This window comes from Kogia breviceps, chromosome 12 (genome assembly GCF_026419965.1).
Source record: "Kogia breviceps isolate mKogBre1 chromosome 12, mKogBre1 haplotype 1, whole genome shotgun sequence".
In the NCBI taxonomy this organism is placed as follows: Eukaryota; Metazoa; Chordata; class Mammalia; order Artiodactyla; family Physeteridae; genus Kogia; species Kogia breviceps.
The window spans coordinates 74498610-74515783 of record NC_081321.1 but is presented as its reverse complement, the minus strand read 5'-3'; the positions used below and the strand labels follow the sequence as shown (position 1 = coordinate 74515783).

The 17174-nt window shown below is 35.1% G+C and overlaps 1 long non-coding RNA gene across 8 annotated transcripts in view; it reads right to left on the bottom strand.

The window, feature by feature from the left end:
- Positions 1–17174, bottom strand: part of LOC136792280 (uncharacterized) — a 520212-nt gene that overhangs the window by 492626 nt on the left and 10412 nt on the right. For 4 of the 8 annotated variants that reach the window (XR_010835849.1, XR_010835856.1, XR_010835852.1 and 1 more), the window contains exons 2-3: positions 8976–9182; positions 921–1096 (exon numbers count right to left, since the gene is read on the bottom strand). The exons of 3 other annotated variants lie outside the window; for them this stretch is intronic. This is a non-coding gene — a long non-coding RNA (uncharacterized lncRNA). The remainder of the gene's footprint in view (positions 1–920; positions 1097–8975; positions 9183–17174) is intronic. One more of the 8 variants, XR_010835850.1, reaches the window with a different exon arrangement.

Genomic DNA, 17174 nt, shown 5'->3' with positions numbered 1-17174 from the left:
GCAACTCACAGCCCAACTAGAGACATATATTAATAGTTGAAAAAATAAAATATGATAAGTTCTACGATGCTGGCATTAACAAATTATAATAACCAAAAATAAGAGGAAAGGTCAATTCACTTGAGAGAGGCTGAGTTGGCTGAGAAAGAGAGACACATGTGATAAAACTTGAAAATGAGACTTGAAAAAGACTAATTGGTTGAGGATGGAATGTGGCAAAGAAAACAGCATATCAAGAGGAACATCACAGGTAAACAGCATAGTATATAAGTAATTCATGTACAGGAAGGGCCGGACACAAATTTGGGGACGGGGTTAAATGAGGACTAAGCCAGCACACAGAAGAAGTTTAAACCTTATGATTTGTCCCTCTGCACAAATACAGTTCTTTCTAAAAACCTGTGAACTTATTTAAAAAAATGATTGTGGAAGATATTCCCAAAGAACAGCAACTTGGCAAATGAAGTTAAAGCTCTCATTGAAATAAAAGTAAGAATAGAAGAAAGACATTTAGACAGATGATCATGATAAGAGGGATCACCTTCCTCAAAATAGTGACTCTAAATGATCCTTCATAGAGACATACTCCTGTATAAAGAACAGCTTCTCTCCTTCCAGCAAAACACAAGCAAAAAGAACACCATACACATATAACAAATTCAGAGTATTTAAGAAAGTTTCTCCTGGACCCAGTGGTACTTGAAACTCAATTTTATTATATGTGTTTTTCTTAAAATTCTCTATGAATTTAGGGTTGTAGTGCATCCATGTCTAATATATATTCCCTCTACCCGCCCTTGTATTACAAATGTGGAAGCCATCACTAAAGTAAAAGAAGTAAAGAAGGAAGAAAGGGGGGGGGGGGAGAAAGAATAAAAGACACAAGAAAAGAAGAAGAAAAATCAAATTGATTAACGTACCAGGAATTCCTGCATATTGCTATACTTAAGCATTTATTGGCAGAAAGGCAAATATTCATCTTGCTTGCTTCCATTTTCCCAAAGCACAACTTAATTAATGCTGTCATATAGCTCCTGGTAACAGACTCATATCGCAACAGTCCTCCCACGCCACAAGATCAATGGAACCCTGGAAGCTACAACAGAAAGAAATTAGAACGTGCATCAAATTTGTGAAGCTCATAAAGAAAACACAGTTGCCCTTCATGTATTTTTAAAGAGATTCTTGCTTCATTATATCTTGTAAATGGTTTCTCTGTTCAGTACAGCAGATAGAATTGAACTTTGGTGGTGTCCTATTTTTCAGAAGAACAGAATGCCATTCAATTTTAATAAAGATTTTAGTGGTGATGTTATTATGCTTAGGTGCCCAGTTATTCAATAGGGGCTTTGCAATGTCTGAGAAAGAACTTGGCATATGAGCTCATTTATATGCCTCATTTCCTTCTTTCCTTACTCTTTAGCATTCAAGAATCAAGTCTTATTTCTAACTTTAAGATTAACTTTTTGATTGGCTATACCTCATGCTTTGTTTTCAGTAGCATATTGGATTGTATAACAGGAAAAATAAAACTGATAATTTAGAACAGTACTGAGGAATATGTATTCACTTAAATCAGTTTGCCTTTTAGATGAAAATACTAGTTTTAGAGCCACGACATTTAAGTAATTAATTTAACACCAGGACCAGACTCTCAGTACTGATAGAATACATTGTATTTTAAAATACTGTTTCATGCAAACAAAAAATTGCATCTCTCTCATTCCACGTGTAGTTATTTATTGCATCAGCACATTCCTTTTTGCACATTAGGTATTTAACATTTGCTTTTCCCACACTGAGTCATTCCTAAATGGTATGATTAGTTGAAAATCGAATAATTAGTTGGAAAATTCTATTTTTAATCAGGTTATTTTAATATTTTATATTATTGTCAGCAAATATTATGTGAGGAAAAACAGACTTAACTTATGCTTTATATTTTTGAAATTGTTGAAAAAATGTTGGGCTTAATATTCTTAGATTTACTGAAAAAGGTTTTTATGATTAAAAATGTTTAAAACAGTATATGATTTGATATATAAGAATTATTTATAGTTACAACAACTATTCTAAAGAGATATGATATGCCTACTACATCCATTGATGTGAGATTTCTTGAATTGGTTGGATGATCTAGCATTAGGTCAAGGTCCCTCCACATACATTTTAGTATTTTGGAGTAGTAAGAGCAATTGCATTATATGCTCATCTTTGTTGTTTTTGATCACTGCCAGATTTGTAAACCCTGGTTTCCTTATTCAGTGACTAATTTTAATGAGCTGTAGAATTTTTAATAATAGATTTTATGAGTTCGTATCTACATTTTCTGCACAGACTATTAATTTTAATTCATACTATCAGCATAATTTAGAAAAGAAAAGAGGTTCATTAACTTTCTTACTACCAATTTAAGATTAGGTTTCCTTATTTCCCTTCTACTCTAAGTAAGGATGCACAACTTCAAGAAATGTAGTTTTCTAAAGCTGTTTCGGTTATTTTGGAGAAACAGTTTAAGAATTCTAAGAGCCATTCATTTATAATATTTCTAGCATCTCTAAAACATTGATGAAAATATTGACATTCTTTCTGTAGTTAAAAGAATCACCATTAAAAATGATCAGAAAATGTATGTGCTCTTGATTAATACCAGCTACTGTTAATTTAATACATGAAATCAATATTTTGTCAGAGCAATGAAATTCAAGTTTTTATAGTTAAGTGTGAATAGGAAAAAAGATATCAATAATGTAATGAAAAATTACATTAAGACATTGCACAACTGCATTATTATATTACTTCATTATTGCATGCAATGAAAAATTAATGCTCAAATATCCCAATGGCTGCATTGCTCTCTTTTCTGAGATTGTGTGAATACGATAGATAAAATTTTCATTTTTCTGAGATAATAATAAAGCACATGAAGAAAATAAATTTTTTCAGCTATGTTTTTTCACAATCTTTATGTATAGATATTGTATATGTAATATATAAATATAATTTTACACATAGAAAACACAGTTCTTAATTCTCTGAAATTATTTAATAGTTACATTTAAGAAATGTAATAATGTCAAAACTTAACAAATATAAGAGCCCATTTTATACTTTCCTATTTTTCACCAATCTGTTCATTTGATATCCTAACATTTGACTAAAAAATGGACCAAGAACTAGATGTATAGCATATAGCTGAAGCCATGGAGTAAAGATTGGATTATTTGGGGAGATATTAGTAGGATACCAAAAATCTTAATTTTAGGTTAAAATTTTAGCAGGCAAACTCTTTACCTGTTTAACCAGTACAATTTAGGTGGAGTACACTTATAGTATTGATAGCATGAACCATTTTTACTGCACATGAGCCATCTGCTATTATTTTCTGTCAACTTAATTTATTTTTTTGTTAAAAGTGTTTTCCAAGCAAGTGTGTATGTGTGTATACATACCTGTGTGTGTGCACGTGCAGCTGTGTGTGTGTGTGTGTGTGTGTGTGTATGTATGTGTGTGCTTTACCTACAAGCGTCAAGGATTTAGGTTGGGGTTTGGGTATTCCCAAGTATTTCATGTATACCAAAACAGGTTGCCATAACTTTGACTTTTCATGACAGATACAGTTAAAATGGAAGTTCCATAAAATAGAGGAAGGTGGTTTAAAATACCACATAAAATGATATTTATAATGGATTTATGTCTGGTCTCAAATGGAAATTCAGAGAAAAGTTTTTCCTATGAAAGCTTGAATAAAAAAAGATGAAGGAAAGGCTAGAAATGGTATGGAAACAAATTGGGAAATGTTGAACCTAGCGGTCTATATTTATTTTACTAATGGAGGAAGCACTTACTAATACCACTTAATAAGTAAACACATACTATATACCAGGTACTTTAATAAACTTACATGTATTATGTCATTTAATCCTCACAACAAACTCAAAAGATAAAGTATTATGATTACTTCAGAGTTGACAATACTGAGACACAGAACAGGTGAGCATCAGTTATTTACAAAGCCTGGAAGTGACATTCACATTCCTAAGAATATAATATTCAATAGAATGTAAATTTTACCATTTGATATTACACAAGCAGCCTTACCAGATGACAGCTAGTAAGAGAAAGAAGTTGGAGTTGAATTTGTGTAATCGAAGTTTTGAGTCTGTGTTCTTAAATACTTTACCCATCCTAGAAAATATTGCTATTCTAGAAATTCAATTTTATTTTTTCACTTTATTTTTATTTATAATTTTATTGGTCATATGCAATATATCATATAAATTTACTATATATCTGTATAAATATACTAATGTTGGTAAAAAATTACTATAGTTCCTTCTTTCCTATTGCAACCACTGTGATTATTGAATTGAAGGATATCATGGTCTGTCTCTTTGAACATCAGTTCATCAGATTTATTCTAGCAAACTATAGCTCATCCTCCATATTATTTTGGGCGTCTCTTTCATGAAACAATTTTAAATATTGGGAGAAATTACTGTTTCTCAGAATTTAGAAATCTTCCTACAAAACGCTGTGTGGATCCATAATTCATAGTTCATCATATATTATTTTTATAATCAGTTTTATAATTTTGTGCATCAAGCCTTGGCCAGGAACTGTAACATCTTTTAAAAATCATGTTTTTCATGAAAAAGAAATTTAAGTTTAATTACTTTTACTTATGCCTCCTTTTAAGGAACTCTAACTGCTAAGTTTTTGAGAGTTGATGAGATACATGATATGATAAGGACAAAAGAAACAGAACTCTTCATGAAAAAAGATTTTAAAATACTGATCTAGGAAGCTGTTCTTTCAGTTTGCTATTGGTCATTTTCTGTGTTCTTTAAGGTATTAAAAACACTTTTTCTGAGGAGAATCCTTGTCTATGGAGATAATTTCATTACTTTTCCACCTATTTAGCCACAAGTTCTCATCAGGCATTCCAAATTCCAGAATAACCCCAAACTTGGTTATTCACTAGGCATAGATATGTACTTATCTGAAAACACAGAACCATTGACGTCTACATACATTCCAGAGACTATGTCACTATCTTGTTAATAGTCAACTTTTATCCATCATTTGAGAAAAACATTATTATAAAGGGATAGCTTATAAGACAAGTTCTTAACAAAAAGCTGTGAAATGTATCCTGCTATCAGTGTAATATTCTTGTTGGAAATGTTTTTATTAAACAAATACATTTTTAGCTTACAATATAGTCAAGTTTCACTCTGATGTTCATAAGACTTCAATAAGTAAGCAGCATGAGTAGGTTGACTCAAATGTGCCATTCATTAGACCGAGAAGGGCGTAACTAATTCACGAGAATAAAAAATTCCCATCATGATAGAATGCAATTTATCAATCACTGATATCAAAGAGATCGATATTGATTATCAATAGAAACTTGAATTTAAAAGGAAAAGTTCATGACAAAGGATTAATTTCCAAAATTTATAAGCAACTCATGCAGCTCAATAACAAAAAAACAAACAACCCAATCCAAAAATGGGCAGAAGAACTAAATAGACATTTCTCCAAAGAAGATATACAGATTGCTAACAAACACATGAAAGAATGCTCAACCTCATTAATCATTAGAGAAATGCAAATCAAAACTACAATGAGATATCATCTCACACCGGTCAGATTGGCCATCATCAAAAACTCTAGAAACAATAAATGCTGGAGAGGGTGTGGAGAAAAGGGAACCCTCTTGCACTGCTGGTGGGAATGTAAATTGATACAGCCGCTATGGAGAACAGTATGGAGGTTCCTTAAAAAACTACAAATAGAACTACCATACGACCCAGCAATCCCACTACTGGGAATATACCCTGAGAAAACTATAATTCAGAAAGACTCATGTACCAAAATGTTCATTGCAGCTCTATTTACAATAGCCAGGACATGGAAGCAACCTAAGTGTCCATCAACAGATGAATGGATAAAGAAGATGTGGCACATATATACAATGGAATATTACTCAGCCATAAAAAGAAATGAAACTGAGTTATTTATAATGAGGTGGATGGACCTGGAGTCTGTCATACAGAGTGAAGTAAGTCAGAAGGAGAAAAACAAATACCGTATGCTAACACATATATATGGACTCTAAGGGAAAAAAATGTCATGAAGAGGTTAGTGGTAGGACGGGAATAAAACACAGACTCACTCGAGCATGGACTTGAGGATATGGGGAGGGGGAGGGGTGGGCTGTGACGAAGTGGGGGAGTGGCAGGGACATATATACACTATCAAATGTAAATTAGATAGCTGGTGGGAAGCTGCTGCATAGCACAGGGAGATCACCTCTGTGCTGTGTGACCGCCTGGGGGGGTGGGATAGGGAGGGTGGGAGAGAGGGTGATGCAAGAGGGAGGAGATGTGGGAGCATGTGTGTATGTATAACTGATTTAGTTTGTTGTAGAGGGAAAACTAACACACTATTGTAAAACAATTATACTCCAATAAAGATGTTAAAAAAAAAATAAATAAATTAAAAAAAAAAAAAAAAAAAAAAAAATAAAAGGAAAAGTTCATATGTACTAGAAGAATTGCAAAGTGGGCAAATAAAAATTTTTTTAAAAACATTTTATTATTTGAATCTGACATAAATAATGTATCCTATTAATTTAGCTGCAATTGACAAATAGACAAATTGTAGACAATTGCTACAAATATCCATTCATATCAACAGTAATGCAAATGTGTGTGATGCAGATATTGCCAATTGCTCAGTGTCTACTGAATGCTAGATATTCAGTAGTGGATTGAATTTTGCTTGAGGTGTCAATAGTCTGCTTAAAACAAACAAACAAAATCTTGCTACTTGATTCCCTTGCAAATAGCTGTAGTCATATAATATATTTCTGGGTTAATAAGACATAACGGGATTTATTCCAAGAAAGCACCACCTCTTCCTACTTACTCCCCTTTCTTCCCGTACAACTGTAGTTAAGAACCATGCTTAGAGTCGGAACAACCATTTTGTGATCTTAAGGATAAAAGTTAGATGATAAGGGTAGCAGAACAGCATAAAGCAATCCTAACTGACATAGTACACAAAGGACAATCAGAAAAGCATAGAGTACTGATCAGATGATATCAATTTAGGAAGCAATGCCAATGGATCCTATCTTGCTAGGCTGCATAATATTGTGGAAAGACTGAGTCTGAGACCTGGGTTCTTCCATTTACAAGTAGTGCAACATTTGACAAGATAGTGCATTTCTCCACAACTTTTATTATGTCTAAAATCAGGAGGTTAATCTAAACAATGTATTTTTAACTGAGAGGATGGAATGTCAAGATTTCTAGACTGTAGTTTTATACAGTATGTTCAATATTATGTTCTCACAGTTCCAAAGATAAGTTATGTGTATTAAAACTTGACTTCCTCTACAGTAGTTTAAATAGGAAAATATATTCCAGTAATTATCAATATAAAGTAGCAAATATCCCATGGAAGAGTTATCATACTCTGTGAGAGAACATCACATTTTCAAATTCATCAAAAGAAGACAAAGGTTATAGTACACTGAACCATTATTTTAACGGATTTTTTTTTTTTTTTTTTGGCTGCACCTCATGTCATGAGGGACCCAACCAGGGATTGAACCTGTGCCCCCTGCAGTGGAAATGCGAAGTCTTCCCTGCAGCGGGACTGCCAGAGAAGTCCCCTATTCTAACTGATTTTTAAGGAACTTTTAAAGTTCTATAGTTTTGTAATTAATGATCATGATCAGTATCACAATGTAGTTGGTGATGGAATTGGAAAATTCTTGATTTCAAGCTCAAAGTTCTTTTCTCTGCCTAGTATATTTATGTATTTATTTATAATAATATAAGCCTTTATTTATAGTTGGATTCAGAATATAACATGATTATGTGAAAATTTAGAAATCATTCCTTGAAAATTTAAACAAGGAATTTCTCTAATTCTCATTGTCTTTTAACTTTTATAGAGAAGGAATGGTATATTTTTGTTTAAGAACTTAGAAGTAGACTAGTATAAAAGTTGAGACCTGGATTCTTTATAGCTATGACCTTGCATTTCTCTATGAAAGTGCTTCTTTATGTGTTTTTCAATATACTCTCAAATTTTTACAGCCCAATCTAATAACTGTCACAGAAAGCTTAGACGAAATATGGGTATATATAACCAGCAAACTGTAATAGTGGCTTTGATTTCAGATGAGCTTCAAATGCTCTTTTGTTCACATGTAAACATTATGTAGTGCATGAGGAGCCTTCTCACAACTTCACAGTAAATATTTGAGAAAATATACAAAAAGCCTAAAATGTCAAGAACTGAAAACAGCAGAGTAAACTAAATGTAAAAGAAAACAATTTGGCAAAGTCTAGGGATCTATTCCTATTTAGTGCATATCAATGGTTATGTGTTGAGAAAAATATCCATGGAATACTCACCACACCACCATCCCCTGAAATAGAACACAACAGAGAACCACCTCTCTCCTCACCCCCACCCTCCTCCCCAAACCTAAAAAAAGAGAGAGACTGAAAAAGATATTGATCTCAGCTCAATTTGCCGATATTTGCCTGTTGACCCCTCTAGTTCCATGACACACAAAATTGTCGTTCATATTCCCAAACAGGAGGGGACAAACTGTCAATCTAAAGAAAAATACAAAACCTAAGTGCTGTGATTTTATTTTATTCAGGGTCTTACTGAGGACAATAGCCAGGGAGACAGTTCTGAAGAACTGCTCTGAAGAGGTAGGGGAGGAGCCAGTATACATACGAATTTTGGGGGACAGGAAATACATGTAGTCAAGCACACATTTTGGTAAAAGATTACAGCTAATCACAAAGAACAGATATTTCAAGTTAATGATTTTAGTGCTTTTCTTCGTATGGGAAGATGCAAGAATCTGAGATCATTGAAATTCTTCCTGAGATATGCATCTAACTATCTAGGGATGTTTTATACAAAGCACAGAATACCTCATCTTGTTTTTTTCCTCCTGAATGCTCCTCTAGGTACACTGTTGTGGACAACTGCAGTAGGTTGCAACTTAACCCTTGTAGAACTGAATGATGAGCAACCCTTTTTGTTCCTTTTTTGTTCACATATCTTTGCAGACAGAGCCAGTCACCTTCATCCACTTCTATTAGCTGTTTTCTGCCTGGATTCCTTTAATGATATAACACCTAGTAGGGTGACATGATGGGAATTAGGATATAAGACATAGAAACACATTGTAACATGTGATACTAAACTGCCAAAGAAGTAACTGTTGTCAGGAAAGATAGATAGGAAGAGCATCCGAAGCACTGCAATGCTTTGGGGTATAGTGTTTCATATCTTTATTCTTGTAGTGCAAGTTCTAACAGTTGTTTTATTTTCATAAAAGTGCCTGACTTAAGCTTAGATTGCTAAGGCATCCACTTCAAAGAGGCATCCACTTCAGAAATGTCTATCTTGAATAAATACATTGCCAGCCGCATGTCTAGATAAAGTCAGGCACAATCCCACACCACCCCATGCAAGTGCCTTTATTTGAGAGATCTTTGTTGATTTCAATAGCTGACCATTTGTACCACTTGTTTTTTCTCTTCTTGCAATTTAAATTCCCATTCTTATGTTTTAAATTCATCAGCAAAGAGTGAGCCGGTGAAAACCTAGGCCCTCATCCTTGACTCTAATAAAAGCAGAACCCTAGGCCCATAGGCACACTTTCTCACTCTCTCTCCCCACAATCTCACTTTGTGGCCCCAGGTGTACCATGTAATTTCAGGACTTGTAAGCAATAAAGCTTGTCTCTTTCAAAGTTTCCTAATGGTTATCACTGAGGGCATCTTGCAATCATGGTAAGAACCACAAGGGCTGGTTCAGCCACAACATCAGCTATAGACAGGCTGAGACCAGCACAAAATAATTCAATAGAAAAGAACAGGAGGGCTTCCCTGGTGGTGCAGTGGTTGAGAATCCTCCTGCCGATGCAGGGGTCACGGGTTCGTGCCCTGGTCCGGGAAGATCCCACATGCCGCGGAGCGGCTGGGCCCGTGAGCCATGGCCGCTGAGCCTGCGCGTCCGGAGCCTGTGCTCCGCAACGGAAGAGGCCACGACAGTGAGAGGCCCGCGTACCACAAAAAAAAAAAAAAAAAAGAACAGGAAATCTCCCAAGTCAGAAAAACCAGCATGAGATTGAACCTCAGTCTACCTCAGTCTACTGGCACCTCTTTCAATAAATCTCTACTGGATATCACAAAGTGAGTTAGGATCCTTCTGCATCAACCTGGCCTCATGGTCTAGATCTGAGTGGGGACATTTTTAGTACCCTAGAGCAGAATAAGTACACAGTGAAGGGGCTGAAATTCTCAGCTCCCCCAAATTCTAGATCCAAACTCATCACAACCCTTCCAAGGGTTACTAAATATTCAACAAACAAGCAAAAAAAAAAACCAAGCACACAAATAAAATGAGGTCCTAGAAAAGGCAAGAACTCTCATGAATAATTAGAGTAAGAGCTTAATTTTAAAAATTGTTTTCTGAAAGGAAAAGGACATTTAGAATGACAGTTTAGAATATCAATTGCATTTTCTACGGGAAAGATTGGCATCTATAGAAAAGAAACATAAATCAACCAGTGGAGACAGGGCTGAAAGTTGAATAAATATTCAACAAATATTTATTGTGATGTAGGAGATATACACACACACACACAACTTGATTCCAAAAATTTCAGAGTTATTTCCAAAAATAATATAAGAAATTAAAATATGTAATTGTTGCTAAAGGGCACAATTGATGCTGCAGAGAGTCAATTCCAAGGAAGTGTAAAGGGAAAGGAAAAAATATAAAAGCAAGGAAAGAGAATGGAAACTAATAGCAATCTTTTTTTTTTTTTTTTTTCTTTTTTTCTATTTTACGCGGGGCCTCTCCCGTTGCGGAGCACAGGCTCCGGACGCACAGGCCCAGCGGCCACGGCCCACGGGCCCAGCCGCCCCGCAGCACGCGGGACCCTCCCGGACCGGGACACGAACCCACGCCCCCCGCATCGGCAGGCGGACCCCCAACCACCGCGCCACCAGGGAAGCCCCTAATAGCAATCTTAATTCAAATATTTGCAAAGTATAATCAGAAAACAAACAGATATCATTAGATGAAACTGAAAAAAAGAAAACTACTTCTGTGGGAAAAGAAAAGAAAAAAAAAGTCTATACACAGTAACTATAATTCCTAAACACAGAAACAGGGCTCACATATCCTGATAACTTTCTCAATTTTAAGGCTACCAAAAAATATTCTGTATTTACACACACCAGGATTCTCTAATTGAATTGGCTTCTAATCTAGAAGTTGCATCTCAGCATCCCATTGCCTTGTGCTCATGACTGAGAGCATAGTCATGGTTTGCTTTCTTTATTTTACAAAGAGTAGAACAGAGGGCATACCTAAATAACAAATTTAAATAGTCAGTTAGAAGCAGAGCAGAGATTATATGTCTGGTCCAAATGAATGTTCATTCAGAAATTTTTCCACAGTATGCAATCCTTTCTTACTTGTTTATTACAAATCTGCTCAACAAACAATTTTGGATATGAAATCTACTTTAACCCAGTTGATTTTCCCAAAATAAAAAATATAAATGAAGAAGAAGGAGAACTGCATTTAGTAGGCGGTTGATAAAGAACAAAAAGACTAACTTTTCCCACCTTGGTGGCTTTTATTCAGTGATAGTTTTACATACCAGAAAATTTAATGTTGTTCTTATGTCTACTGTAAATACTCAGAAATTTGTAAATGACATGTCTAATTCGTTATAACACTTGAATCATAAGAACTGTTGATTGAAAAACTGTATTGGCCAGTGTACTTACTTCCAACTAATAAAGTCAAAATATGTACCATAAGATTTCTGTTTTCTCTTTGAGAGAATTACTTTAAAATGAGTATTTCTATACACCCCTCTCTGAGCAACAGTGAATTATCTGAAATATTATACAGAATATTAAGTGCCCACCACAGTTTCTGGTATGTAGTCAATGATCAATAATTGTTTGTTTAATTATCACTTGTGTTTTAGTAGATGAAATATCTTCTGACATAGCCAATTCATTTTTGAAAATTGCCCTCATATGGGGGAAATCTGGGTGTTATTGAGAAGAATCTTTGAGGGATTACTCTATTCAGATCTTCTAATAGAATGTCTTCAACTCATTCATTGTTTTCCGGATGGAGTGACATAATGCACCATATTGTTCCTGTCTTAAATGTGCAAATAGTAACACAGTGTAACTACTGTTAATTTACTCATTTTTCATCTCTCCTGTCTAATGAAAATCGTGCTGCTCCCACATAGGTGATTTGCCATAGAGTTTGTGAAACCAAGTGATGTTAGAATCTTAGAAAAAACATTACTTTTATCTCTGGTAAGAATGAGGGGAAACAGCTGTTTCTTTTCTTTCTTTTTTTTTTCATTAAACTTTCTGCTCTATTCAAAGCTTACTTCCTCATTCTAATAAGAGAGAATCAGCATGCACTGATATGAACTAATAGAAATTGGAAGAAATAAGAACAATTTGACATTTTTCCCATTTGGCTCCTACTCCCTTATCCTTGTTTTTCTTTTTTTTTTTTTATTTTTCCTTTGGTTTCTCAATTTTACAAAGGGAATTTTTGCTAAATAGAAAAGAACAAATTCACAGCTAATATTTTCACTGTACTCTGCATATGTCTCTTTTTAAAGTTCATCATGATATTCTGTTTTAACAATGCTGGAAAGTCAAACATTTGAAAATAAAACATATTTAATCTTCAGAGTAAAGATGATACAACAAAAATTGTTCCATAATGAATTGATTTTTAAAAAAGCAGATTTTAGATGAATAGGTACAGCATGATCTCATTTTATGAAATAAAAACCGCCTCCCATGTAGACACACACATATGCATATATAAAACTATATATATTTGATTACACATATATGATCTATATAATTATAGGATCTACTCCTTAAGTAACTTTTTACTCTTAACTTACAGGCTACCATATTCACCTAGTATTTTTCTTAAATCTCTGGTTGCTTATTCTTGTTTTCCTTTCTTAGTTTCTCTACTCCTTCCAGTTATCTAAACTTCAAAGTCTGTCCTTAAATCAATTCTCATGTCATCTACAATCACTTCCTTGGTGACTGAATCCACTCTCTATCTTTAAATACCATCTAAATTCTTATGAACCCCAGACTTGTAGCTCCATTCTGAATCTCTTCTTCCCTGACTCAAAACTCATATCCAACTGCTTACTTACATCTCCACTTGAACAACACATAATCATCTCAAAGTTAATATGTCTAAAATTGAATTTCTGATTCTCAAACCATCCCAAACTTGCTCTAACGGTCTTCCCATCTCACTTTATGACAACTCTGTCTTTCCAGTTCTTTAGACTCAAAAATTTGGGGGCATCCTTGAATCCCCTATTTGTTCCATACCCCACATCTAAACTATTAACAAATCCTGCTGGCTTTACCTTCAAATTACCATCACAACAAACAGAATAAAATACCTAGGAATAAACTACCTAAGGAGGTGAAAGACCTGTACTCAGAAAACTATAAAACACTGATAAAAGAAATTTTAAAATGACATAAACAGATGGAGAAATATACCATGTTCTTGGATTGGAAGACTCAATATTGTGCAAATGACTATACTACGCAAAGCAATCTACAGATTCAATGCAATCTCTGTCAAACTACCAATGGCATTCTTCACAGAATTAGAACAAAAATTTTTACTATTTGCACAGAAACACAAAGACCACAAATAGCCAAAGCAAGTTTGAGAAAGAAAAATGGAGTTGGAGGAATCAGGCTCTCTGACTTCAGACTGTACTACAAAGCTACAGTAATCAAGACAGTATGTTACTAACACAAAAATAGAAATATAGATCAATGGAAAAGGGTAGAAAACCCAGAGATAAACCCACACACATATGGTCACCGAATTTATGACAAAGGAGGCAAGAACATATAATGAGAAAAGACAATCTCTTCAGTAAGTGGTGCTGGGAAAACTGGACAGCTACATGTAAAAGAATGAAATTAGAACACTCCCTAACACCATACACAAAATAAACTCAAAATGGATTAAAGACCTAAATGTAAGACCAGACACTATAAAACTCTTAGAGGAAAACATAGGAAAAACACTGTATAACATACACAACAGCAAGATATTTTTTGACCTACCTCCTAGAGTAATGAAAATAAAAACAAACAAATGGGACCTAATTAAATTTAAAAGCTTTTTCACAGCAAAGGAAACCATAAACAAGATGAAAAGACAATCCTCAGAATGGGAGAAAATATTTGCAAATGAAACAACAGACAGGATTAATCTCTAATATATACAAACAGCTCATGGAGCTCAATATCGAAAAACAAACAACCCAATACAAAAATGGGCAGAAGACCTAAATAGACATTTCTCCAAAGAAGATATACAGATGGCCAACAAACACTTGAAAGGATGCTCAACATCACTAATCATTAGAGAAATGCAAATCAAAACTACAATGACATATCATCTCACACCAGTCAGAATGGCCATCATCAAAAAATCTAGAAACAATAAATGCTGGAGAGGGTGTGGAGAAAAGGGAACCCTCTTGCACTGTTGGTGGGTGTGGCGAGCATTGCCCTCTGAGGAAGGCACCATTAAGACGCTCATAAGCCTCAGGGCCCGATTGTATTCTCCTTGGTATGCATCCTGGACTTTATGGTATGAATGTAAAAAAGGAGATGGCCTTTGGCCAAATCGCTCCAGGGACTTGCTCAGTTACTGGGAGTCCCTGGTTGTTCTCTAAAGCTAGGAGAAGCAACCCTGGAGGGGAAATTGGTGCCTTTGAGGGAAAAGCCGAGAAGCCAATCAACCAGCTGATGCCGATAAGGCGTGACTAAGCCGAGAAGCCAATCAACCAGCTGATGCCATAAGGCATGACTAAGCAAATTCCCTGCTTTAGGGGGAAATATATGGCTATGCTTTGTTATTAAACTTGCCTTGCAACCATCAGTTGCTTGTGCCCTTCTGATCCCATACCTTGGTGCGTTCAGTTCCCTACCCCCTCTCGTCGATTGTTGCTGCACTTTGAGGACCCGCCGCGGCTGGCGGCAAGTGGCGCCCGAACAGGGACCTGACAAGAGGGACATCTGAATCTCGGTAGGTGAATCCCCGGAGTGAAGAGTGAAAGTGTGGCCACATAGTAAAGTTGATAGTAACTCGGGGCAGTAGTCAGAAGTAAAAAAATATGGGACAAGAAGTATCCAAGGAGCGACCAGAGATCACTGATCAAGAGAAGGAGTTGTCCACCAGTGCTTTCCAGGCTTTTACAGCTGGAAATTATGGTGTCTGTCTGCAACATCTTGCCTGCCTACAAGATATAAACAAAGACGATTATAAAATAATTTTGAATATGGCAGTAGCTGAGTTTTTCAAAAGTAACCAGACAACAACAGATAGTTTAAGACAGACACTTAACCAATTGAAGAATCAGGTGCACTCGGCTGTTGAAGAATTGGATGGACTAGATGATCTTGAAAACAGTATGTTGTATTACAAACAAGCAGTCATCCTGTATCATGTCCGACAGTATACAGAAGCCATATCCGTTGGTGAAAAACTTTATCAGTTCATAGAACCTTTTGAAGAAAAATTTGCCCAAGCAGTGTGTTTTTTGTTCGTAGACCTGTATATATTAACCTACCAAGCTGAAAAAGCTTTACATCTTCTTGCTGTTCTAGAAAAAATGATTTCACAGGGCAACAATAACAAAAATGGAAAGAATGAGACTGGTAATTATAGCAACAAAGATGGGTCTAATCATAAAGCTGAAAGTGGAGCTCTAATAGAAGCTGCAAAGTCAAAGATACTATTTTTGTGTTGAAGTATATGTAGGAGGACAAGGGACTTTACTGGCCGGCCATAGTTTAAAGGAAGTTAAAGCTGTTACAAGTTTGAAGTTTCCCTCCTTTTTTCCTTCTGATTTTCCCCAATCTGATTTTGAATTCTCAAATCTGGTGCACCTTAAATTATAATAATGGTACCATTTTAATTTCTTCAGTTTCTGTTACTAATAATAGTTTGGTTTTTTATAAGCATTGGGATTTGAGGAAGTTTGCATTGTCTTATTCTTATCAACCGGTTATTACTTGTGTTACACCCTCATATGCCTTGCTAATAGGAGATTTACAGATTGAGTTTACTTCTGGTTCCTTAGGATATAATATAACTTGTCAGAATTGTATTTTTAGTACTTGCATTCTGCCTATGAAAGGAACTTTTTCTGTTATGATGTTAAAACAACCTTCCTATGTAATGCTGCCTGTAAATATTTCTGAACCATGGTATCATAGTACTAGCATGCAAGCTTGGCTAGAATTATCTGAAGTTTTAAAAAGACCTAAACGATTCATTGGAATATTAATATGTAGCATATTAGCCTAAGCCGCTTTAACAGCCATAGCCGCTACCGCCAGTTTAGCATTAAGTAAAACTGTACAACAAGCACATTGTGTTAATCAATTGTCTAAAAATACCAGTATTGCATTAGCATTACAAAGTCATATTGATACTCAACTAAAAACTGAGGTTGATGAGTTAAAAAATGCTCTCATAGGTTTAGGAGACCAAATTATGGAAATTATGGCTTTAAAATTGAAAATGCGTTTGATTTGCCATGCTAAATATACTTGGATTTGTGTGACTCAACACGCTTATAAAGAAACTGACTGGGATTGGAACAAAGTAAAAATGCACCTTTTAAGTGTATGGACTGATGGACACATTAGTTTGGACATACAAAAACTTAATGCGGAAATACAAGCAATTCAAGAAGCTCATCTACTAGAAGACGGGCCCCAACAATTAATTCAAGGACTCTTGGATCAGCTTCAATGGTTAAATCCAATGCATTTGGTTTCAAAATGGACTCACAGGATTGATTACCGTGGGGTCATGTGTATTGTTGATGTTAATTGCCTTACCTTGTTTATTATGCTTTATTGTTGGCCGTCTTGCTGCTCTTTGTCAGGAGGTGTATGGGTTGAAATTGCATTATCAAGCTTTAAAAAATAAAAGAAGGGGAAATGTGGCGAGCATTGCCCTCTGAGGAAGGCACCATTAAGACGCTCATAAGC